The sequence below is a fragment of the Prionailurus bengalensis genome, chromosome A1 (genome assembly GCF_016509475.1).
Source record: "Prionailurus bengalensis isolate Pbe53 chromosome A1, Fcat_Pben_1.1_paternal_pri, whole genome shotgun sequence".
NCBI classification, from domain to species: Eukaryota; Metazoa; Chordata; class Mammalia; order Carnivora; family Felidae; genus Prionailurus; species Prionailurus bengalensis.
In genome coordinates, this window is record NC_057343.1 from 27093421 (window position 1) to 27112246 (window position 18826).

The 18826-nt window shown below is 41.4% G+C and overlaps 1 protein-coding gene across 5 annotated transcripts in view; it reads left to right on the forward strand.

Annotated features, from left to right (window-relative positions):
* The window catches only part of ENOX1 (ecto-NOX disulfide-thiol exchanger 1), a 553951-nt gene that overhangs the window by 112546 nt on the left and 422579 nt on the right, over positions 1-18826 (forward strand). For 4 of the 5 annotated variants that reach the window (XM_043579372.1, XM_043579396.1, XM_043579389.1 and 1 more), the window contains exon 3: positions 4046-4108. The exons of the other annotated variant lie outside the window; for it this stretch is intronic. The gene's annotated coding sequence lies outside the window, so the exon portion shown is untranslated. The remainder of the gene's footprint in view (positions 1-4045; positions 4109-18826) is intronic. 5 annotated transcript variants of the gene reach the window in all.

Below are 18826 nucleotides of genomic sequence, written 5' to 3' on the forward strand. Positions count from 1 at the left end.
GGTAACAAATCGGGGTCTCATGATATGCAGATGTAGTAAGGTAAGTAATATCTAGGGAGTGTTTAAAATTTTTTTTTCCCACTGATGGGTCAGGTAGATGTTTTACTCTGGGTCAGATTTAAATTAAAATACATGTGTCCTAGAGCTGTCAACGTTTTTTTCTTCAAGGGGTCAAATTGTTCTCTTCAGATGAGAGTGCAGGGCATTTGTTAAAAGCCATTCAAGTCTGAGGGAGCAGTGGAGTTGAAATCACAGGGGGTTCTTTCTATGTGATAGATTAGATAGGTTTCTGAGCAGTTCTTTTCTGGAGGGGTGATCATCTCAGCCTGATGATGTTAATGGTGTTCATGTTAAAAAGAACCTCTTACAGTTTTTGAACATAAAGAAAGTGAATTCCAACTTCTGGAATGCTGTTGATTGTGTGCAATGAAATACATTTTTAAAAACCTATTAAGAGATTCAGAACAAGATGTAACAAATTGCCACTGCGGGCCGGGCCAGCTCTGCCTCTCGCTCCTGCTTGATTGATGGGGCGTGACTTCCAGTCTCTGTTTTGGGGAATCACTAATGTGGTCCCTGCGTTCTGAGGCGAATCCAGGGAGATGGGGACTCTGTAGGTTCTGTGTAGGCATAGTTCAGCTTGTCATGTCTCCTTTTCCCCTTATCCAAGGTAGGATCACAATCTACAGTGAACCCATTCTGGAGCTTTCTTGGCTTGCCTAGAAGATCTTAGGGGGATTGTGCCCAGGTCTTCACTCCCTAGTGTCACACAAAAACTGCTGAAGAAGTGTAATGGTATGATGAGACCATCAGAAAAAAAAAAGTGTGTATCATGGGAACAAATGGAAGGATTGACTAATTTCTCCCCAGCTAACTATTTTTTTTTGAGAACTTTTGTCTGTTTTTTAGAGTTTTTATTTCTGCTCATTTGCTATTAGAAAGTTGGTTGTCACATTGGGCTATTCTGTGTCCTCATCCAACCAGCCCCTCTTCCTTTTTACTAGATCTTGGAGGTGAGTTACATCCAAGATCCTATGTTGACCATAGGATTAGATGACAATGCCAAAAACCTCAGGGAGTTTTCCAAAATGCTTTAGTGTATAACAGTGTTTTCCTCCAGCTACTTAGTTCTGTTGTGTCTTAGGCTTATATTGATTGGTCAGTTGGTTGTTTGATTAATTGACTCATTCATCCATCAAATATTTTGAGAGCGTATACTATATGTGAGGGGCATATGCTACATCTAGGGAATGGGATAAAAGACTGGGATTTGTCTACAAAGTTTTGCTGATAGTGCACAGGGGTCGAAAATAGAGTGCAATGCCCAAAGAAAACTAAGTTGCTTTTCTGCAAATCAAAGAGTATGTGTGCAATTGCCATATCAACAGCCTACTCTGTGGCATTCTCTGTAAGTGCATTTCATGTGGGAAGTGGTACCAGACATTTTCTATATTACAACAATCTTCATATATTTATTAAGCTGTAACTTGTAAGGCTTCCCGATGGGGTGTTAAATGAGCCTTGTTGCGTGCTGCATTGTGTCTTTGTCAAGAAGCACTCAGTTAACTCTGACCTGTGTCATTCATCTTCCTTGGGCTGGTAATGGATTTATGGGGGGTTGGAAGGAATGCACTTAAGGAAAACCAGGATAGAATGAAACCCTTTTGCCTAGTGTGTTTGATATCTTTGTACCCATTCAGCACAGCAGTAGAATAATCCAGAATTGTTCTACATTTTAAAACCTAAGAAAATGCTAGATTGCTATGTTTTTAAAGTATTTTTTTCTTCTCAATTGTTCACCTGGCATGTTAGGAGAATCTGGAAACTCTAAGTATAGCAGTGGAACAGTAGAGGCAGCCAACAATCCTGTCATTTCTAAGGTGTATGCTTGGGAGAATTGGCCACAGACTGATAACAGAGATTGACTCTAGGAGAGGAAAGAGAGAGGAGGGAAATAGAAGTGTGGGGATATTAGTGGAGCAAAGGGAAGAGAGATCAAGGGAAGAGAGAAGAAAGATGTTCTGTTGTCCTTGCTCCTGCCCCTTATCTCCTTCTCACAAAATAAGGGTGTGAGAAAGCCGGCAGATTGAAAGGAAAAAGATGAGAGTTGAATTAGAGACCAGTGGGCTCCTAGAGGTACTAAGGGAGAAGGAAAATGAATGAGAGAAATCACAAGAATCAGTGAGAGGGAAGGGGGCAGGATAAGAACTATATAAATGCAGGGAGAAGAGACAGGCAAAGAGAGGGGTGTGCACACGGTGGTCACACTGAGACCCTCGATTGCCGCCAGCAGTGCACCTGCCAAATAGCCAGTGTCCCTCACCTAAGACATTTTACTGACTTTTGTATTCAGTTTAATGCAATTCTCTTGATGGTCCCCAAATTGCTGGTTGCCGTTTCGTTGACACTCTCTGTGATCATATGGCAAATGTGGAGGCACTGTTCTGTTATCCCTGCCCCCTTGCAGTGTTCCGCAGACTTCCGCGTTAGTGCTTCTTGTATTTGATGTTTGCCATTCCTCCTTGTCTACAGGTAGGAGAGTTGAAAGGGAAAAAATATTCCTAAGGCTGCCACATTTATAGCTCATGCATACAAATATTCAAAGCAGTTGAACAAAAGCTATAAAACCAGAGTCAATTTTTTTTTTTTTTAAGTAAGGTAGTTGACTCTTTCATTGCTGGTACAGGGACTTGCCCTAACCTAACACCACACTCGCTATGCCTACAGGTGGGCTGCTTCTTGAAAAAATGTTCATGTTTGTTTGTTTGTTTGGTTGGTTGTTTGTTTTTCAAAGCTCAGCACAGGAAGCTGCTTTGATATTCCAGATCTGGGTCAGGTGCTTTCCAAGTGTGTACCAGTGCCCAACTCCGTACCCTGCTTTCCTGTGCCGACCTTTCCCTGTTAGACCTATAACTCTGTGTTGTAATCTCTATCCTTCTACTAGACTTTGGGCTCTTTGCACAATGTTAGTTATTGTGAATTACCTAAGTAGATATTCACTTACTGGTTATAGAATGAATGCATGGCCTATGATGCTGGTCTTTTGAGTATAAAGCAAAATCCTTCTAGAATTATGCTATGCTTTTAGGTATCAGTTTACAATCAGCCTACGTGTTCTGGAAAAGAAAAGGTGGTTTAGGCAGCAGGAGGGGGTTTCTGGGGAGTTTAATAAGTCCCCAGATTCTCGCAACTATAGTAAAGGGATTGTGATTTCATTAACTCCTGGCCACCGGAGGACAGTCTTGAAGTTTCAGGCAACTTCCTTCTTGTGATTCTAGTAATCATAAGCCAGATGTACTTCAGAACCATGCTTCTCAGACTTTAATGTGCATGGGAATCAGCTGAGGTTCTTGTTAAAATGCAGATTTTATTCCAGTAGGCTTCAAGTGGGTTCTCAGGGACAGCATTTCAGGCTCTTGGGTGATGCTGAGGTTGCTGCTCTATGGATCTGACTTGAGTAAGAGGACTTCAAAATACTTTCTAGAAAATAAAGTTGGGATTTATTCTATGAAAAGATCTAGATGCATTTTTATAGTTTTTATAATAACAGATTTTCTTAGAGACAACTTAAAAGTATTTGTTATTTTATCTTAGAAATTTGTGAGAGGTCTTTCCCACACTTAAAAAATAGTAATCTTATACTGATCAGCCACCCAAACTGGTTTTGAATGATAGTTCCCTTAACTAACATACAGCTTTATTCATTTAGGCTTTCTTAGATTTGGGAGGCCCTGGCTCTAGCATTGGCCCTGATGCAGCTACTTTGGCAACAAGGACTACTTTCAGAGCAGAAATATTCTCCGGAAGATTGACAGTTCATAGGCTGTGTTTCTGTTAAGACCTTCACATTTATTGATCGTTACCAGGTTAGCACCATGCAGAGACCTTCTCCAAGGGCAGTCAGTTGGAATGGCTAGAAATGCAAAAGGGCAGTGTTCAGCTTGAACTTTGCAAGTGAAACCTTGCATCTGCTTACATGTGTTCAAACAGCTCTCTGAATTTGATGTTTAGAGTTTCTTCTAACAAGGTGGCCTTTATTTTACAGGTCCTTTGCAGCCAGCATGATATATCTATAAGACATGGAGGAGAGAGAGCTCACCATGCTCAGGTAAAGGGACGGTGTGGCCAGGGAGCAACAAGTAGGACTAAGGACAGGTTGTTTGTCACTGCAGGAGAGGTGATTCAGCTTAATTATACCATTGACGTCATTCTCTTACGTGTGTTTTACTCACGTCTGCCTGGGGTGCAGAGGGCCTGTTCTGGGTGAGCTCAGTGAACTAACATGAATTGGGGGAACATCTACAAAGTACCTACAACAGGGCCTCTGTAAACAGCCTGTGGGGAAACAGGACTAGTCACGGGAAATCTCCTTCCATTTTTTTACAGAGTCAACATAGAAATATTGTTCATCTTACTAGAATTATTCATCAACATAGAATTATTGTTCATCATACTATTGTTCGTCTTTATTACCCTATCAGAAGGCTTTCATCTTTTCAACCTGTATGTAAATATGTGAATATTGAAACTCTTCTAATTAAAGTCTTATCTCTGTCCCCTTATCTGGAGTTGCTGTTCTAAATATCCTTTGCATCTTCCTTTTAAATAAATGCATGTCTCACAACTTTGATTTGCCCAAATAGGTCACCAAGATTAATTTTCCATTAACCTTTATTGCTTCTGTTTCTTTCTAATCATCTTTTTAGAGGATTAAAGAGTTCCCATTGGGTCAGCCTTTATATAGGATATAAATCATCTTTTTCTTTGACGGCCCTTATGGAACTGCTGTGGAAGGTGGTGATCTTTGGTCTGGTGACTGCACTTGCCCCTGTAACTGAGTCAAAGCATCTGTAGAAAGACCCACATGGAGAGTTCTGTTGACTGGCAATTTTTTCATTGGCCTCCCTTCTTTTGTGACCCAAGTTGTATTAGTTACCTCTGGTGGAAACTAACAAAAATTACAATAAACTATGTGGCCTAAACAACACACACTTACACTCTTACAGTTCTGGAGGCCAGAAGTGTGAAACCAAGGTCTCGGTGAGGTTGGTTTCTTCTAAGAGCTGTGAGGGAGAATGTCTTCCATGCCTGTCTCCTAGCTTCTCGTAACCTCAAGTGTTTCTGGTGTATAGATGGCCATCCTTCTCCCTGTGTGTTCACATTGCCTTCCTTCTACGTGTGTCTATCCCTTGTTCAAATTTCCCCTTTTTAGAAGGATACCTTTCATACTGGATGAGGGCCTGCTTTAATGACTTCATCATAACCTGACCATCTTCAGAGGCTCTACTTCTAAATCAGGTCACATTTACGTGCATGAGAGATAAGGACTTCAATAGCATTTTGGAGTACACATTTCAAAACCCATCACACTGTCAAAGGGATGGAGACTCCATTCGTTCTGGCATCCCCTCAAGAAACTAGCACACTGCCTGTTGCTTAATATTGGTTGGATGAGTGAAGGACAAAGACCGTAAAGGCCCCGGTCAAATTTAAGTTAAGAAATAAAGCGCAAGGATCAGAGGTGGATGGGCATTATGCTGACCCTTGGCCTCAGTGCGTGCTTGCTTTCAGGACATTCCAAGTTAAGCTACATCACGGATGTGCTGAGGCTTTTCCTTTAAAAGTGATAGCAAATAACAGTTCTTACAAAATAGAGCCCTCGGTGTAAGCAACTCATGCTTTGTCATTTCAGGCCGAACTGCCAATTTACATGCTGCCTCTGTCAGCACGTGGAGATATCCTTCCCGCTAATTCAATACCATTTAAATCATACTTAGTCGGGCTCTTCTTCCTTCCCAGTCGCGTTGCCTTGCGCTTATTAAACGTAACGTCGTGTTCCCTAGCGCTAATCCATAAAGGCTATGCTAAGACACATCTGCTCTTGTTGTGTCAGCTGCCCCCTGTATGCTTCCTTAGCTCATAATGATTAAGTTATCTTTTGAGTGTTTGGATTTGAGTGTGGATCAAATATGAGGATCCTGGTCTCCAGGTATCACTTAAATGACCCGTTCTTTAGAGCTGTTTCTTTAGAAAGCCCCTTTTTCCTGTAAGGGAAGAGCTTTCTGGCCATGTCTACCTTACTTCCAGGAAAGGATTGCTTTTTATACCCGAAGGAAGCCTCCTGCGGAGAGAAGCCAAAGGCCAGTGAGGGATTTCCACCTGGGGGTGAAGTAAGCATGTGTAGGAGCCTGAGAATTGATGTCAGCCCCTGGGGTAGTGTTACTTGTTGGCAGGCCAAGGTCTAGGAATGACCGAGTGCCTCAGGCCCTGGCCTTCCCTGAGGACCGCACAGCAGGTGGGCTGGAATAATTTACTTTCAATCTTCTCAATCCTTTGGATGCTTTGATGTTCCTGGGGGTGGGGCCGCAGTCTGAGTGGTAGCGTTGGCCTAGACAGCACGGATTTATAAGTTGATGACAGGCAGTAGAAAACGAAAAGGAAAATAAACATTCATTTTACCATTTTTCACACCGGCATTAGTCCGAAGAAAATTGGTAAATCAAATGACAAATATTTATGGAGTGCGTGATCCATGCAGGCATGGTTCTACCAGATGCTGTATACGGATGCATAACTTCATCCTGGCGCCTGCACTGCTTACCTGGCTTTTCCATTTTGCTCAGGAGCCTACTACCTTTGATTAGAGGCCTTCTATCACTTACCATGAGAGTGTCTACAGGGCTTCGTTAAAATGAAGACAACTGGCAGGCTCAGTTGGTAGAGCGTGCGACTCTTGATCTCGCAGTCCTGAGTTTGAGCCCCACGTTGGGCGTAGAGCTCACTAAAAAATGAAAACAACCAGTTTATATTGTTACACAGCGATCGATTCAGAGTGATGATGGAGTCGCCCGCCCTTTTGATGTGGAAATGGTGGGATTCAGAGCAAATGGTCAAGAAATAATTCTTGAGATGTCTTTGGTGCAAAAAGTGGTTGGCCCACGGGCGAAGAGAGCTAGCTGTACTGGGGGTGTGAGGAGTGGCTGATTATATACTTGGAAGTTGGGAGGGGGTTAGGGATAGCGTAAGTCTCTAAGGACATTTGGGAGCAAAGTTTCCAGGAGCTTGAGGGGGCTAGTTATTGTTAGGAAAAGGTCATTTATTACTGTCTAACAAAACCATAGTCATGAGACCCTTCAGATGTATATCAGGGGGCCATACTCTTGGAGGATGATTGCTAACATATATCTTGGGGGATAGAGATAAAGGAACTTTCCAAAGGAATTTTTACATGTTAAAGAAGACTTATAGGATCCTGGAGGTTGCGATTATGTTTAAGCTAAATTTGCCTTTTGCCCTTAGCAAAGTATTAATAGCAAGGCAGTTGAGGTCCTAGAGGAAGGTCACTCTGCCTGTCTCAAGGACTTGTCAATGTAAGTTGTAAGGAAATTTCACTTTTTTTTCTTTTGCCTCTGTTCCCCACATCACTTTGGCAATTACGTGTAGAGTTCAGTGAGCAATTGCATTTTGGTCATTAAACTGTCCTTAAATATCTTGCTGTGTACTCTAAAGTATGCACTACTACAGTTAGAACATTCTAATAAATCCTATTTTAATAGGTCATTTTATGTGTGCCTAATACTTCTCTACTATTAAAGAGAAAATAAATGAGAAATAAAACCTTAAGTGCGTTGAAAACTAAAAATGAATTTATTGTTGCTGAGTCTTTTCCCCACTTCCATTTTGCGTTCTCCACTTTCACTAATCTTAGATTTTTGAAAATTCACATGTAATAGTTTTATGGAATTGGTAAAAATATATTCATTGCTAAACTCTGATTTTCAAAAAAGGGAAAATAATTTTCACGTCCTTTTAGTTGATAATTAACGTGGTAGTTTTTTTTTATACCTCTGAGATTAGAGTGTTATTTATGATACATGGGAAATATTCTAATTAAAGAAATTATACTTTGAATCAAGGCTCTATCAAACTTCCACAGAAAATGTTTGCACATGAGTAATTTAAAATAGGAATCTTAGTGTTTGTTCTGTCTGGGTTCTTCTCTGCCTCTGTCTCCTGATGGTTCCTTCTTTGTTTCTTTTAAACCCATGAGTTTATGTTCAGTGTTTTTAAGCTGATAAAGTGTAAGCAATGAAGAAGGGCATTGTGCTCCTGGCAGAGAACTCGGAAGCTTGGTGTCCTCCTCCTTGTTTTGCTCACCCTACGTTTAGTCATCACTAAGCTCTGTCAGGTTTCTAGAATTCTTTCATGTTTTTACTTTCCTTTTCCTTTACGTCTATGGACATCCCTTTCCAGGCTTTTCTTTCATTTTGTTTGTTTCTTTCATTTTGTTCATACAGCCATTCATTCATTCATTCATTCATTCATTCGTTGTCCTTTGTACGTGTGCCAAAAATTGCTCTGGCGATAGCATCAAGGGTATTATAATTAGGAGATTATCCTGCAAAAGTCGTTGCTCTGATGGGGCTCCGTGGTAAGTATAACTTACACATGGGAAGAGGAGCAACCGATTTGGCTTGGGCCAGTCCAGAAATACTCTAGAGAGAAATCGGCCTTTCGGGTGGAGATTGGAACGAGTAGAACATTGCCAGATGGACTAGTGTGGTGGAGAGAAAGCGTTTCAAAGGAGACAGAGGGCGGGTGGCTTCGCACAGAGCTGTGCTGGGCGGAGTGTGTGCTCCTTGCCATTTGGGTGTAGATGGAGCACGAGGTGGGACAGAGGATGCGAGGCTAGACAGGGAGGCAGGAATCACACCTAGAAGGTCCCCTTAACATGTTGCTGAGCCTGCCTTCCTGTCTCATGTCTACAAGTTGCAGTTGCCTTCAGTTCATTGTGCACATGGTGATGAGGCTGACCTCGTGTGAAGAAGTGCTTATCTCCTGCCCAGCTCCTGCCTGGTCTCCTTGCTTCCCAAGGGAAGCCCAGCCTTCCTCACTGGTCATTTGAGGATCTCGGCCATTTCTCTCTTTTATTTGCTGTGAAAATCCTTGACCCCAGCTAGATTTGCTGCCTTGCTTTGCACACAGTTTGTCCCTTTTTCTTGCAAGCTTCCCTTTTCAAAATCCACCCATACTCCACAATCCCACTCAAATTCATATCCTTTGTATGAAAATTTTCTCCACTCATATGCAATTTTACCCCCTCTGAACTCCAGGGGAACTTTTGAGGGACTCTTCCCATCACAATTTCATATGCTTCTTTATATCCCCCATGTTACTTACAATACTTTCAGAGAACCATTGCGTGGTGCAGGGAAGGGCCACCTGCCTATTACATACCCTGTCTACGCCAAAAGAGCAACTTCTTGCATAGAGCAGGCATCGCGTTGATGTTTGTTAAAAGAATAGAGAGAAACAGAGCTCCTTTAATTTGTAAGGCTCTTACAGAGGTGGAACTGAGGGATTGATTAATTGTCATATGAAAGAGGCAGTGGTTAATGTAATGTCCAGATGAAACTCTTGCAGGGCAGAATAATTGTTGGTGGAAGGCAGAAGGATTCCATTCAACAAAAAGCAGAATATGTATAGAAAAGAAACACATTCTGGAGACTAGGGCTTAGACACGGGAAGAAGAAACTTAGAAAGCCATTAAGCCATATATGAGTGGTCTTGACAGTGAATGACAAATGACCTAACAGGTAAAAGCACCTATATTGCATTAAGATGCTCTGCATCTTTATATGAGATGGCCTCTGGAAGACCTGATTCAATTTAAGACTCCTCAGTTGCAGATCTGGAGACAATCACAAATTCAGAAATATATTTATGAATGTCTGTTGCCACTGAGCTCAAAAGACCATAATCCTATTACTTGTGATTTTGAAAAGGGTAAACATGAATAACTGAAAGGAGATATTGATTAAAGAAGTAATATGAACAGGAATAATGGAATTAAAGTAATTGAGGCAATATTGGGCCTAATGGACCTTGTTCTCTTAATGCCTTTCTTCTGCTCTTTGTATTGAGTTGGCCCTAAAGTCGATTGGACCATGTGCACAGAAAGAGAAGGACGTAATGGAAGAGTTAGTATTGGTGTCTATAAAAATCAATCTGTTGTTCTTACAGAAGAACATCAGTCAGTCTGCGAAATCGATTAATTGGATTTTTTTTACATTTGGCTTATGAGATAATGAGACACATGACGGGAAAAGACTACATGCCTTGCACATAGTAGATACTCAGTAAATGTTTCTTGAATTAAAAACCAACGGGTACCATGGATTAAGTTTACAGATAACTTCAGCGTAAGCCCTTTTGTCAGTAGTAATTCAGTCCGTCGTTCCTTTGGCTTGACTATCCGTGGTACTGTAAATTTGGATTCCTCAGTTTCCTAGGATCTCTGAAGTGAGTTCTCTCACATTTCTACTGCCAAGCCGTCCTTTATTTAATCGGGGATCTCTGCATGTCTTAGGGTCCGAGTTATTTTCTGTGGCTAGACTTTCTGCCCCATCGTGCCCTGGCAGTTTACATTTTTTCACACATCATTTTGATGAAGTTACTCCCTGTTCAGTGTCTCCGAGTTCATTCCTCACTCAGACTTCAGCACCTCTCATCCACACTTGCCTTCCCACCACCCCCTACCCGGATCCGACGGGGAGGACAGTTTTGTTTTCATTTTCGAACATGGGCAGTATTCTCCTTGGAGTCCTTCCTCTCATAGCTATATACATCCAATTAAGAGTCAGTTCTGCCTCAGGCAATAGTTATATTCCTTCAAACTGTGGATTACCGAAACCTGTTATGAAGACAATGATTTCAGTGGGATAAATGGCGTTAGAGACTACAGACTTGCAGGTGCACGGCCACAAGGTTATTTTACCTACAGTTATTTCAGTAATAATGGTGTTTTCAATCTGTATAAGTCTGTAACTTCAAAACCAGTAGGTCACTGAAAAAAAGTACAATGTTTTACTATATCTCTTTTTACAAGTATGCAGTGCACTAAACCGGTACTTAAAAAAAAAATTATTTCAAATCTTTATGAGCCACTATGGTGACAAACAGAGAAAAAAAGACTTAAAGCCGCTGTATTGTAAGCAGAAGAGCTTCTTTTTTCCCTTATGCCAGCAGCCTTAGTCTGCAAAAATAAATCTCATTGTTCAATCAATTGATCACTTTATATTTCATACACATTATGCAAACTCCACAGAAGAAATGTTTTTAACGTTTATTTTTCGAAGCTGTGTCTTAGCCCTTTTTCCTCCATTGGGCGTGACACTTGCTATTCGACTCTCTTGCCTGGCAGTTTTTTTCCCTCTGAATACTCTCTTTTTGGCTAATTATCGATTCCAGGATCTCTTTAGTAGTTCACGTTTTTGAGAATTCTTACAGGTGTTCTGAAATAGGGGCATACTTTTATGCCCAATACATACAGTGCCCAATACATTGTTAGAACAGTGAGAAGCATTAGTTTATAAGAGCAGGCAATTATCAAATTCAGTTCCACCTACACCCCAGTTGCTATTTTTCCTACCTCCTGTTCCTCCTGAACATCGAACCTTACTGTCTTAACGGTGAAGAAAAATTGAGTAATGCCCGTTTCAGCGTGAAAAAATGAGGAGTGGCTGACAGTTTTCAGGTTAAAGATGAGTACATGTTTTAGTTCCTGGCCCTTGCTGAAACTCCATTAAAATGACTTTTAAGGGATTTTTTTTTAAGGCACACACCCATAAGAACAAAGAAATGAGGTTAACAGCCACAGCATTTGGGAATCTGGGATACAGATGGATGAATGTTAGCATATAAAGCAGGCCTGAGAAAGCAGAATTTTAATCTGGCAGGGGAGAAAGGAAGAAGAAGCCCAGTTTACACCAATGAAACCTGCAAAAGCTCAGGAATTTTGAGCAACAAGAACCTTCTGAAAATGGGAGTGAAGAAAGGGTTAACCTTAGGAGTGTTCGGCTGAAAGTTTAGATCTGCTCTCAAACTGTATACATGTAGATAACTGTCCCTCTTCCCCTCCAACAGAGCAATGGAGATTTTTTTTTAATGTAGAAATGATACAATAGGTTTCTGGGTTAGCAGATATCAGGGAAAGTTAAAAGTGGTATTATGTAGTCTTGAAATCAGGGAAATTGCATTGACTTACCAAATCCTGAGAACCACAGCAGCTACCCTCTTATGCCCCTTAACCTGAGAGCAGGCAGGATGATACCCTACCTGAAGGAGGCTCCAAGAGACTTCCTTGGTGTTGTGACCTGAAAATAAAACTCAAGGATACTGATATCAAGCGTTCCCCTGAAGAAGAGGCCTAACTAGAACAATCCTAAAATAAATCCCAAATCAACAACCCATCCTCTCCAACCTTACTGTTGGCTTTCTAGTTCCCCACTTCTAAATATCAGCACACAGCCAAGGATCGTCAGATATTTAAGAAAAGTATTATAAGAGATAGAAACTAAAACGTGCAAACATTAAAAAAAGCATCTTGGAGAAAACAGGACCTTTTCAGGAAGAAGAAATCTTAAAAAAGAAATCATCTGTATCTACAGAGAGATAAAGTGTGGTATTGAAGCCACGAAAGAGAATAGAATTTATAAGGGTTAGAAGACCAAGGTAAGCAAATTCTAGGATGTGGAGTAATAAGAATAGAAAATAATACAAAAAGATAGAAAATGTATAGGATTGCTTCATGAAGTCCAGTGGCTAAAAATAGTAACCCAAGATTGCGAGATTATAGAAAACAGAGGACAGAAAACCATCCAAGAAATAATTTAACAAAATTTCCCACAACCAGGGCACCTGGGTGGCTCAGAAGGTTAAGCATCTGACTTGATTTCGGCTCAAATCACAATCCCATGGTAGTGAGGTCGAGTCCCACATTGGGTTTGTGCTCAGCATGGAGCCTACTTAAGACTCTCTCTCCCTCTCCTTCTGCTCCTCCCCAACGTGCATTCTCTGTCTCTCTCAAATTTTTTTTCCTCACAATCAAAGATAGAAGTTTCCAAGTAAAATATTACCAATACATTCTCGTGAAACTTTACAAAATTACGGTACGCTCTAATAAATGACAGGGTAAGCCCATAAAAACACCCAGGATCCCAGAGACAGGACCAACACAAGAGCCAGGAGTGTGGCAGGACTAGTGATCCTCTAATGTAATTTTGGGATAGGTAGAGGGGTTCAGGAGAGACTTCTTCGAGATGGAGAAACTGATAAGACACCCGCTGTGTGTGTGTGGAGAGGAGAGTTGGAAGTCTAGGGGAGGAGTTGGGGAGAACCTCATAAGTATATAGGAAACTAACCCAAATTAAATGTAACAGTGATTAACTCCAGGAAAGACAAAAATTAAGTAGAAAAGGAAATGTTATCACGGCATATTACACAACTCAATTACTAATAGTGTCTCCGTGGCAATAATGATATGAAAATTGATATTCAAGCTAATCAAAATTGTGGTAGAAATCTGAGAGGATGGGAACATGGGGCATGTATATGTGTGTGAAAGAACACTTACCCTCATCTTCCTCCCTGGTAAACCGACGGGTAGTGCCTAAAATGGGAAAACCAAGAAGTGGTACCATAAGCATGTTATTTAAATCCGTTGTCAATTTTGCCTCATTATAGCACACACAGAAACTGGTTACTTAATAATGCCCCAAGCTCAGGACGTCCATTTGGAGAACACTGCATGGATAAGAAACTTCCAAATAGAACCTTTTCACATTTTCTAATGAGAAACCCAAGCTTGCTTTCATGACCGTTACTTTTTAAATATTGCTTTTATTATATGCCTGGGAAAGCTAAATGCACTTCTTCATCAAGATTTCAATGATTCTCTAAATTCTTGTTAGTCGCTATCAAATACTGTACAAGTAGTGATTTAGAAAATTTCAAACCACTTCACCACTATTGTGAATTTTACGAAAGTTCAAAATTTTTAAAAGTCAATAGCTTCAATCCTTTTTTTTTTTTTTAACTACAGAAGTGCAACACTCTGACATTCCCCATCTGAAGAGAGCAAAAATGATGAAGCTCTACGTGGTAAAATATGTGTTTATTGTTACAGTAGGCATCCCATAGGTAACTTGGTTGCCAACGAAAGTGCACATTAGCCCCACATGGAAAGAAGCAGCTGAAACCCTTTAGGAGAGAATTTGGGGAACCTCCAGCTGTAGCTTTGCCTACCAGGTCCCCTTCCCAAACTCTTCCCAAACTCTCAAATACCCAACAGCATCTTCAAGGGCCACTTCTCCACGAAGGGGAGGGGTGCCTCTTGCAGCAGCCTGTTGAAGCGGGGATCCACGGACGTGTTTAATGTCTCTCTCAGTTGAGCAGGGAGCACTGTGCCTTTGGACTCTGGCAAAGCTGATGGCCAGTGGTCATCTGTCCCCGGGTGCCAGTTACCCAGACCCCACCTGGTGCCCTGGGGCTGAGGTATGTCAGTACCTCGTGACAAACACAGAACCCGCTCGTAGCAGAGCAGAATGTCAAAACCTGCTACCGGTTGGAAAGCACTGACTTCCAGATGTGGAAGCAGAGTCCACAATAATTACTTAGAGAGCTGAAAGCACCTAGGAGGTGCTTACAGTTGAAACTGTTATGAATAAATTGGTACAAATACAAACTACCTTAAAAAGAAAAATCTCTCATGTGTTCCTATTAGAACTTCTAGACCTTTTGTCTTTTTTGTTTTGTTTTGTTTTGTTTTGTTTTGAAGGAGAGAGAGACAGAACATGAGTGGGGGAGGAGCAGAGAGAGAGGGAGACACAGAATTCGAAGCAGGCTCCAGGCTCTAAGCTGTCAGCACAGAGCCCAATGCGGGGCTCGAACTCACAAACTGTTAGATCATGACCCGAGCTGAAGTCGGACACCCAACTGAGCCACCCAGGCGCCCCCAGACCTTTTGTCTTATCGAGGCACTGAGGAGAACTGCTTTCAACTCTGTTTTCTTGAGATGAGATGATGAAATGTATACAGCTGTGGAATATGGTATGCTTTTAAACTCAGAAGCTACTCAGTTTGCGGGTTGTCTGTATGCTGTGTGTATAGACCATTTTGTCTATACCATTAAGTAAGGGAAAAAAAGTACATCTGAAGATAGCAAACTTCATGTTTTTAATAAAAGAAAAAAAAGAAGTTGAAATTAATGGGGAATATAGCTTGTGTTTTGAATCTTCAGTTAATTGTTTTTCTGCTGTCCCTTTAACATGCTCCTGGGGAAGTTAGCAAAAATGTTTTAGGGGAAGAGTTAGGAAATGGACAGCCACTCTTTCACTAAATTAGCTGGAAAAGAAGAAAGGCACTTGAGAATACATAGTGGAGAGCTCCCCTTCCTAATGCAGAGGGGACGGAGAGTGTGGTCCATTTGGTGCCCTCCATATTCAAGGCTGAAATTGGAAACAATGGCCCTTTAATTCGCTGCTCAGTTAATGGGCCTGCTGATTTACTCTCATTTTTTAGACATCTAATATGTCCTTAAAACCCTCTCAAGGGTTTTATACTTTTAGCCTGAGGTCTCTGTGCTTCATTTTTCCTTTTGTTCTTCAGACACTCTCATTGCCTCTCTCTGTTTCATCTTCTGAGAGGTTCAGAATAATGCATGGTGTGAGCTGAATAATTGGGATGAAGCTTGTGACATGTCTTGATGATGTTAAGCCACTCAAAATCCTAGGAAATAGTCCCAGCTTGCATTAGCAGTAGATTAATTCAGGTGAACTTTAGAGTCTTAATTTTTTAGAAATTTACATTTTTACCAGTGATGATTGAAAAACATTGGCATTCTTTCTGCCCACATTACTGATTACAATTGCAAATACTTGCAAAAAGTGCTAGAATGACTTCTCACTGTTCCATAAGGAGCAGAGTGTTATTTTACCCATTTAATGGCTATTAAATATTTTAAAAAACAATTTTCCAAAAATATATCCATACCCATACGTAACATTGCATAAATCACAATGGGAAATGTATTCTGATATGCATGCCTAATAATACTTGTGTAGGTAGGTTTATATGTTTAAGAGAGTTTGCCAAGAGGAAAGGTTACATTGGGGGGAGGTTTCTCATTTGAGACTTCATTATGAGAGTGGTAAAAATAGGGGTGCTTTCGGATGAAGTCAAGAGAGTGATTACTCAGGTAGCTGGCAACTTTTTGCCCCAGGATTTCCTGAGTGTGACCTAGCTGTGAGTCCAGGCCTTATGATCTGAATCAAGCGTTGGAAAACCATGGTGAACTAGTTATTTAGTATGTGGGATCAAGGAAACCCAACAGCTCGTGAATTTGCCCCATGAAAAATGAGCAGAGGAATCTATTCTGAGTGGAGATTCAAAGGAGAGCAGGAACATGTCACAGGGAGGCATATTGGGAGAGAAGGGTTGGCCCTACTTTCTGGAGAGCAGAGGCTGTAGCAGACAGGTCTAAGGCAAGGGAGCAGGGAACAGCTGGGAAGGAGGAGAATTGGGGAAAGAAAGGAGTCAGCTGGTGGACTTTTAAATCTGGGATTGAAATTTAATTTCAAAAGAAACATTTGGAACACTTGGCGACAAGTGACACGAGCAAAATGACATTTGGGGAACATGATTCTTGCTGTGGGTTGTGAAATAACTCAGAAGAGGAGTATGAAGGCTGGTGCATGATGAGAAGGTCCCCAGCTGAGGAAGGGAAAAGGGGAAGGGATTGGACTTGGTGACAAGATCCATAGAGAAGACACAAGGGAAAGAGAAGTTATAGATAATTTTCAGTCAAGCCTGGGCTGCTGCCTTGAAGAACTCCTCCCATCCTTGTGGGTCCAAAAGAAAAAAAAAAAGGGTAGGGTATCTGGAAGAAATGTCCAAATGCCTTCTTGAACATGTCAGTTCTCTTCCGAGCTTGCAAGTCATGGAACAGTGGAAATGAAACGGATTGCAAAAGATAGGAATTTGTTAAGTTGATCAGTTCTCATTTGGATGTGCTCCGACCCTTCCCCTCATTCCACCAGCTCCCAGGAGATCCTAGAGGCAGCAGTAAATAAAGGAGCATGATGAGGGTTAGCGGTCAGAGAAGGGAATGAACACAGCCCTGCGGATCTTTGTGCACACACAGTAATTGGATGTGGCTGTGTGGATAAGCATTCCATGTCACAGAGAGGAGAAGGGAAGAGCAGAGGCTTGGAGGCAAACACTGTGAGTGGCTCTGTGGGAAGGCCAAGGGAGAAAAGAAGCCAGAGAAAGATTGGCCAGGGTGGCAGGAAACCCGTGAAATTGTTTGATCTAAACTTGAAATAGATATTTGCTTCATTAGAGCCGACAGTATGAATCGGGTTCTTAGGTCATAAATTAAGGGACAGCTTCCTCCCCCAAGACAGAGCATCCACAGAGAATTCCCAATAAAAATATAGCAAGGCAAGCCTCCAAACTGACATAGCTGAGCAGATGTTCAACTGCCAGAGAGATTTTCATGAGCCCCTACTCTTTTACAAATACAATTCACCTTTATTCTTATACTGAGCCATGAAAATTCTTTAAATGGATGTCAGGAAATTTTCAAGAAATTCCTGCACTCCATAGTGGTGGAGCTATTTAAAAGGATGGGCGAAGGTGGTCAAAAGGTACAAATTTCCATTTATAAAATTAACAAGTCCTGGGGAGGTAATGTATATAATGGTGAGCGTAGGGGCGCCTGGGTGGCTCAGTCGGTTGAGCATCCGGCTTCGGCTCAGGTCATGATCTCACAGTTTGTGGGTTCGAGCCCTGCATCGGGCTCTGTGCTGACAGCTCAGAGCCTGGAGCCTGCTTTCGAATTCTGTGTCTCCCTCTCTCTCTGCTCCTCCCCTGCTCATGCTCTGTCTCTCTCTCTCTCCTTCAAAAATAAATAAAAACATTAAAAAAAAAAAAGAATAGTGAATGTAGTTGACAATACTGTATTGTATATTTGAAACTTGCTAAGCAAGGAGATCTTAAAAGTTCTGTTCTCAAGAAAAAAAAATTATAATTAACTAGGCTTATTATGGTGATCATTTCACGATATATACCTATATTGAATGATTTATGTCATTTACTTGAAACTCATATGTCAATTATATCTCAATTAAAAAATGTTTAGGGGTGCCTGGGTGGCGCAGTCGGTTAAGCGTCCGACTTCAGCCAGGTCACGATCTCGCGGTCCGGGAGTTCGAGCCCCGCGTCAGGCTCTGGGCTGATGGCTCAGAGCCTGGAGCCTGTTTCCGATTCTGTGTCTCCCTCTCTCTCTGCCCCTCCCCCGTTCATGCTCTGTCTCTCTCTGTCCCAAAAATAAATAAACGTTGAAAAAAAAAATAAAAAAATAAAAAATGTTTAAAGAGAATACATTAACTTTTCCATTGCAGTGAAGATCAACCAACACTCACCTGCCCACCAGGTTGGCTTATAATACTGTATACTTTCTTAGCTCTAAACTGGAAATCCTTTTGAATCTTCTATCAGTTGGGCTTTTCCAGAGAAACAGAATCAATAGATATGCATGCATACATGTGTGTGTTTGTAGTACAGTATGTATGAAGGGATTTACTTTAAGAAATTGACTCGTGTAATTGTGGGAGCTGGCAAGTCTAAAACTCATAGGGCAGGACAACAGGCAGGAGTTGCTGTTGTAGCCTTGAGTTACAGGACAGGTTGACAAGCTGGAAACTTAGAATCTCTGCTATGGTCTTCAGGTAGAATTCCTTCTGGAACCTTTGTTTTTGCTCCTGAAGCCTTCACCTGGTTAGATGAGGCCCACTCATATTATGCAGGGTAATCTCCTTTCCCTAGAGTTGATTGATGGATAATATTAACCCCAGCTACAAAATACCTTGATAGCAACATCTGTACTTGTGTTGGACCACATAACTGGGCACCGTAGCCTACCAAGTGGATGCATAAAATGTTACCATGACAAATTCCTTATTTTTACTATAGTGAAAGAGCAGAA